Here is a 7,317-nt window from a genome sequence, read left to right as displayed (position 1 = left end):
TTTTAAAAAGTGCTGTTGCTAAGCAAATTAATTTTTACAAAAACTTGCAAAAATCTAATATCAGAATTATTGGTGAGAGCCAAAACCACTTAATTTTAATTATGAGCTGAAGCCAAAAGAGAACTTATGATGTTTTGAGCTTTTTTGCCAATATTACAAGTTAAAAATACAAGAATTGTTTTTCTTATGTCAGCTTGTAGAGTACAGTCCGTGAAAGTGAGATAGGCCTAATAACAAAAGTGGAAGTTGTTTACGTTGTTGCCTAGACGGCGCCATATTGACTTACCTAAATCTATTAACAACTCCAAAGAAACTAATGATACAAGTACTAACGATAAAGTCGCTTAGTTTGTTTGGGCCTTTAGGATTCATTAGCTCAAGGAATTGACCTGATCAGTTCTTATTTAATTTGAAAAATTTGACTTGTAAACTATTTATAGGTTGGGTTCGACGCAGGAGATGGTAAGCATTTTTATGCTACTCCAGATTCCCAAACGTCAAGAGTTAAAAACATCACTTCTGATAGTAATGTTGACATTCCTGGCAGGATGATATTTTATCTTGGAACTACAGGAAATGCATCACAAGGCAATCAAGGAATCATCCTTCCTGGTAAGTAGCTTGAAGACAACCTAAAAACCTTTACAGTCATGTCTGATTCAAGCTCAGTCAATTGAGACCTCTTTGATTTGGGGCGAATGCAAAGTTCTTAGGCTAATTCCGACCGCCTTAGCCATTTATTAGAGGTAATCTTACACTTTACATTCATATTATTAGTGAAGATGTAGCTTGTGTTTTTAAGCTCATAAAATAAGCAATCAATTAATGTGTTTATGATTAAAATCGGCGTCAAAAAAGAGCCAAGCATGTGTCAAACAGATGACAGACTGGTGACAAACATGTGACATACAGGTGACAAATAGGTTGCAAACTGGTGATGGACAGGTAAAAAATGGGTAACAAAAAGGTGGCAAACAAGTGACAAACAGTGATGAACAGGTGACAAACTAGTATCAAAACAAATTACAAAAAGACACAAAACTACATGATATAATCGTTTGTCTTGGTTACCCATTTGACATTAGGTATGACTTGTTAAATATTTATTTGTTTGTAAATTTATCTAGTTTCTATTTCTGCCGATTATATTTATAAAAATTGCTACTAATGTGTAGCAGACCTATAAATTAATGTTTTTACAAATACTTGTTAATATAAAATGACTAGGTGAATGCCCAAAATTGTTATAAAAAATTTGTTTGCACAGAAAATCAAAATGTAGTTACTATCTAACATTTATATGAAAGTGTTTGTTTATTTTTGTGTGTGCTATATGTTTAGTTAAGTTTATGCTTTGTATACATATATTTATAACCTTTTGGGGAAGTCTAAGCGTGTATTTTTTCTAGTAAAAATTGTAATAAATTAGTTAAAGTGTGAAGCGTAGGTGTTTTAATCGCCATTAAAGATTAGCAGATACAATAATTAAGTGCACAATTATTCCATTGTATTGTGAGTAGGCTGCGTGGCTTAGTGGATAGAATGTCTGTCTCCATATTTGGAAGTTCTGATGTTAAATCCACTGCAAAGCAGATTCTTTTTACCTAAAACTTTATCGCTATTACTTGACACACAAATGACAAACACTGAGATGTATATATATAGATATTAATAATAAATTTGTGTATTTTGCTCCAAATGTATAAATTTATACTTTTAATAAGTTGCACACAATTAAGTTTTCATGAATCTGCTATCAGCAGACTTTGCTACCACTAAAATAAAACTTACCGCTGATGCAAATTGTATATACAGTTGACATATATATTATAAGATAACCTATATTCCGGTTAGTCTGTGACCCAGCCCGATTAGAAGTGTAGCCATTTTACTTATTGACACCAACTCTAAGAGTGCTTGCAATAAGAATTAGTCAGGATGTAACGGAATCTATCGAGTTCCTCTACTTTCTTTACCAAGAAACAATTAGAGTGCGCCTACAGTTAACTGTATAGAATGAGACTTCCAGGTGCTCTGATCTTAGTCACTTCTGTCGCGCCTTTCATAACTCTTTATCTTGGCTTGGCTCTACCCATCAGTAGCATATGGTCACCTCAGCAGCCAACCTTTGGCCAATCGAAAGTATCATCAGTCGCAGTGTCGTCTGCCGGGTTGAGGCTCGGCCCGGTAGTGGCGCTGGTCTCCTTGCAGCCAGCTTCTCTCTCTCTCGCATCCGGCTCTGGTCTTGGTGATCATTCACCACACTCTCCTCCCAGTGGAGGCTTTGGGGGTCACCCACTTAGAGTAGGGAGGAGAGATCAGCTGCGATCAGAGTCGGTGCTGTTCCAGACGGCGGACCTTGGTCTCTGCAAAGGTAAGATCTCTTGTCGGCTTTCTGGGCCGTATCAATCTGGCTGTTCTCAGGGCTGGTTCCTTTCAGTGGTTGTCTTGTAACATCTGACAAGCTCTCGCTGTCTGACGGTGATATATAGGTTTGTCAGCTGTTAGTCAGCCCAACACATGAGCTAGGCATTCTGAGTGCGACTCGGTTAAAACTGAGGGTTCCTCGGCACGCCTCTTAAGCTTAACAGGGAGGCTGTCGGCTGCCTGCTCGGTCAATCTGGACTGGCTCGGCTGCTGGAATGCCAAGACGAACAAATTTGAATCGTCGAGTCGGCTTCAGTTGCGGTGACTAAAATCACCTTGTAAGTCGGCTTGCCCCCTTAGAGACATCTTTCTCTACATTGACCAACGTGACATTTGGCTCTTTGAGGGACAGCGTGCTGCGGTCAGTGTGGAGTTATACGGCTTCATCGAGAGGTCGACAGACCATTATCTTTTCTGCAGAAAGGTATTCCACTTGGCCTCATCAACGAGGGATACAACACTTCCGCACGTGCCACCTCTATGTGCTCCTTGGTGTGACATCATCTGGTCACATGAAATGTATTCCAATCAGCAATGACACACAAAAATGACAAAGTGCTGTAATACGTGTTTTCAGCTCCTCCAGATGCTGTTGGTGACGCCACACAGTCCACAGGCACTAGGCTTGTTTTTTGTGGCCTTAGTCACTTTTGCACAGGTGGCGTCACTAATGAGGCACTTTTTCCGAATAATTTCTTAGTCGGCTCAGCATGCAGATTATCTAACCCCACATGTGGCTTCCATAATATAGTTGTAGTTGGAATCATGGTCAGCTCTCTGGTCGACTCAACCTCAATCAGACGAAAGATCTGAGCCAGCTTGGCAAACTTTGAATCTTTTGCCTGACCGAGGCTGAGGAGTTTTCCAAGCCGGAATTCGCCAAGCCACAGTTTGACAAGCCAGCTCATTTGACTTACTCTACCCAGTAAGCTCTCTCATGAATCTCAAAAGGTTCATCTTTGCTCAGCTGGCTGCTCATCATCTCCTTGAGTGGCACAAATCGAGCTGTTTACAGCTCATTGCTGGAAGGTGAGCACTGACTAGGTGTGGCTCAACATGAGTCTCTTTGTTTGAAACAGAGTTGCTCATGGAAGCAGCCTGATCAAGATGCTCTCTTTTCTCAGGGCTAAACGGGCCAATGCCTTAGTCGAATCTTGCATGCCGTGCTCTTACACACAAACACAGACTCCTTGTCCAGAAGCTCACCAAGCACTCTGAAAGTTTAGGAAGTCTGCTAAGCATTCTTCTTCTTCTGCCTTCAATGGCTCCACCAAGTTCAACACAACTGCAAAAGAATCAACAGTCTTACCTACATAGTTGAGCCATATCAGCAGGTTTGCAAGAATGTTGAATTATAATAGTGCTCAGTAGGTAAATATTGGTATGTGTCTGAGAGAGTACTTGCTCTTCATGGTGTGCGATATGCAAATGGCCTCGGCCTACTTACATGTAGCTCCCTGGAATGGAACCTTTTTTTGGCCTCTGCATCCCTACACGAGGGTTGCTCAAGATTTACTGTCACGGCTGATAGCAACGCCCACTCTTCATACTGGTCAGGCTGCCAAGTGATCCGAGCTGGCCAATGGCATACCGAATGGCACCTGATGCCATTAGCTCTGGGCATTGGGGTCGGGCTGATTGTTCCGGAATATCGAACTGTTGCTATTCTAGCTTCTTTTGGAGTTCTTTCAGTCAAGCTTTGAGTTCTTCCCGAAACACTGTGTTGTTTGTAGCCTTGGCTCTTAGCTTGGCCAACTTCAGCTCAGCTTCCAGCTCGGCTTCCAGCTAAGCTTTGGCTTCTTTTCTGTCAGCCCTTGCCCCTCTCATATTAGGGCTTTTAATCAATAGTGGCTGGCACTCGTCCTAGCTTTTCCAGGCTAGCAAGGAAGGGTTTAAGGCGGCTCCCACTCTGAACAGAAGATTGTCCTTAGCCCTCTTTCAGGAGAGTATGATTGGGCCGGGCTTTTATGTTCTATGAGCTTGGCCTGTAGCTTAGGATTGTCTCTTCTTTTCTTTCTCTGGTTTATTAGCCAAACCCAGTATTTTTGGGTGTAGAGTAGAGGCTCCTTCTTATCTTTTGCCAGATAGCCAATTTCTCCTCTCTGAGAGTCATGTGCCCTTCTCCAGCCACTTGAGTGTCTCCTTCATAGATAGTAGTTAGAACTTTAGCTGGTACGGCAGGTGTAACTCTTGACCGAGCATCAACAGGTTAGCCATTTCCACTGCTGCCGAGTTGGGTGTATTTTGGTATGTTCTCATCAATTAGGGGTGTAGTGTGTCCTACTCTTTTTGGCTTCGTGTCGGCAGCAGAGCTTAAAGGAAATCATGCAGCTGTCAATTATTCCATTTCACGATTCCATTAACTTGTGGTCCATAGGGAGTGTTGTGTGTCTTTTGTCACGCGCCAGAGCTTGTACAGCTAAGTCATTAACTGACTCTTGAACTGTGACCCTTGGTTGGTGTGAATCTGCTCTAGCAGGCCCATATAGCAGAATATCTGCTCATCCAGTGCTCTAGCCTCTACTAGAGCCGTGGCTTCAGGAAGGGCAAAAGCGTTTTGCCATTGGGTAAAGGAGTTGGTCAGCACCAGGATTCACTTGTTTTTTCTGAAGGCCATTGGCATCAATCCCACCAAGTCCACGAATACTTTCTGCCAGGGACATACTGCATATAGCCTTTGTTTGTAGCCCTTCATTCAGTGCATTTGCCATCACGGGAGCTATGGCCTCCAGTAAGGCCAATTCGTCCTGCCACTTTGTGAAGTGTCCAGTGAGTACCAGGTCCTCTTGTTATTTCTCAGAATGGTGAAGAAAGGACTGACTAGGTCGGAGACCACTTTTTGACATGGCTGGCTGGCGTACAGCCTTTGCTTTCCAATAGTTGTCTTGGTTGCACCATGCTTAGCAGCCTAGCGCACCTCACTGCTCTTGGCCAGTCTCTTGCTGGTTGCTGCCAGGCCAGTACTAGGTCAGCTAAAGGCGGCTCATCATCTTTCTAACTCCAGAGTTAGCCCAGGCGTGAGTCTACCATACAGTGGGAGAAATCTCTGGCCAACAAAGTATATTCTGAAATGCTTTATAGCTTTGATTACTGACAGCAACTCTTTTAGCGGTACACAATAATTCTGCTCTAGAGGTGTCAGAGTCTTGCTGTAGTAAGCGATCACTTTCTCATTGCCTTTTGGCACATGAAACTGCACTGCTCCTATACCATGTTTGCTGGTGTCTGTATTTAAGATACACCACCTCTGGAAATCTGGTATTCTAGAACAGGTGAGTTCTGGTGAGGTCTGATGCTGTCTTAGCAGCACCAAGTGCTTGTTTTTCTTTTTACTATTTCCAGGGCTTTTCATCGACCGTCAGCTTACGCAGCAGTCAGGTTATGGAATTTGAGAATGCACAGCCAGTAGTACCGAACAATACCCAAAAACTCTTGTAGCTCTTGGATTCTCCAAGGTGCAGTTGACTCCCTCATCACTTTTACCTTGGCCAAGTCAGTAGATACGCCATCCTTGCTGACAAAAATACCAAGGTATCAGACTTAAGGATGAATAGGACGTGAATAAAAATAGGATAACTTGGAGACTTCACAATGACATCGTCTAGATATAGTGCCCATAAAGTTCTTACAGCAGACGCATCATAAGCCTCTGGAGGGGAGAAAAGACAAAAGTCAGTCAGACAGAATAGCAAGACCTTTCACTTTCAGAGGCCCAAGTGAGTGGCAGAAGCAAACTCCTCTTTAGCATCAGCATCAAGAGGCACTTGTCAGTATCCGCAGACGAAAAATGCATCTCAAAAATTGGCTGCTGAAAAATGCGCCCATGGTGTCATCGATCTGAAAGAGGGGCTTGGTAACAGCACATCTTGCTTAGTAGCATTGCTTGTACGCTAGTACATGTAGTTGATTCTGGAGTACCACCTTCCGTCTTTTTTCAAAAAAGTTTGAACGGCAAGCTTTAGATTCTTCTACTGGGCTTAATGAAGCCCTTCTGCATAAGGTCGTGCAGCTGTCTTTCTGCCTATCCTTTCTTTTTTGCAATCCAAGTTGGTGGGGAAGCTGGCAAATCAACCGGGTGCCTTCTTTAAGTGGGAAGAAATGTTCGACCTCAGAGGTCTGCTCTACATCTCTGTCACCCATGCTAACGATGGTTTCATAACAGGTCAGTAGGTTAGCCCATCTTTTCGTTTGGCCTGGCTTCTGGCAATTGGGTCGTGCAGTTTGAAACAGGGCTTCTAGGTGTGCAGAAATTCTTCCCTTTGATGTTGCTCCTTTTGTGACCCTCTCCTGCCAAGACTTTACGCCATCCACCTGCTGTTTTCTGCTCCTGTGTAGGTGCTTATGGTAGTGCCGGACCTGAGAGTTAAGGGCTTTTCTGTTAGGTTGAAGTGCCTCGCAACCACCTGGCTGTCTGGAATCAGGCAATTCAAGCTGGTAGGCAGTGGCAGACTGTTGGGGCAGCCCTCAGTCAGTCTAGGAGGGCAGTAATAATTATTTTAGATGGTAACTCGGCAGCATATGGCTATCTTCATTTGGACTAGTATCACCATTTTCCATACCACTTGGAGTTTAATTTGCATCAGGTGCCTGTGTCTGTTTGTACAGGTCAGTAGCTTTTCATCTACTCAGACCTCGGACTGCTCAAACTCTAAGGAGCACTAGTGGTGAGCTACTAGGAATAGCATACCTAAAATGGCGTTCTTGCTAATCTGGCTTACCACAGAGACCACCTTAGTTTTTCTGTCTTGTAGCCAAATAGGAGGTCAAATCACCAAACAGAAAGGTTTCGACATCCTGTTTGCCAGCAGCCTATAGCTGTCACTTCTAGTCGGCCTCGCACAGCTCCTTGTAACCAGTCAAACACTTGTTTACTTAGCAAGTTTGTTAATC

This window comes from Watersipora subatra, chromosome 1, assembly GCF_963576615.1.
Source record: "Watersipora subatra chromosome 1, tzWatSuba1.1, whole genome shotgun sequence".
NCBI classification, from domain to species: Eukaryota; Metazoa; Bryozoa; class Gymnolaemata; order Cheilostomatida; family Watersiporidae; genus Watersipora; species Watersipora subatra.
The sequence above is the reverse complement of the archived record's forward strand: the minus strand, read 5'-3'. Positions refer to the sequence as shown.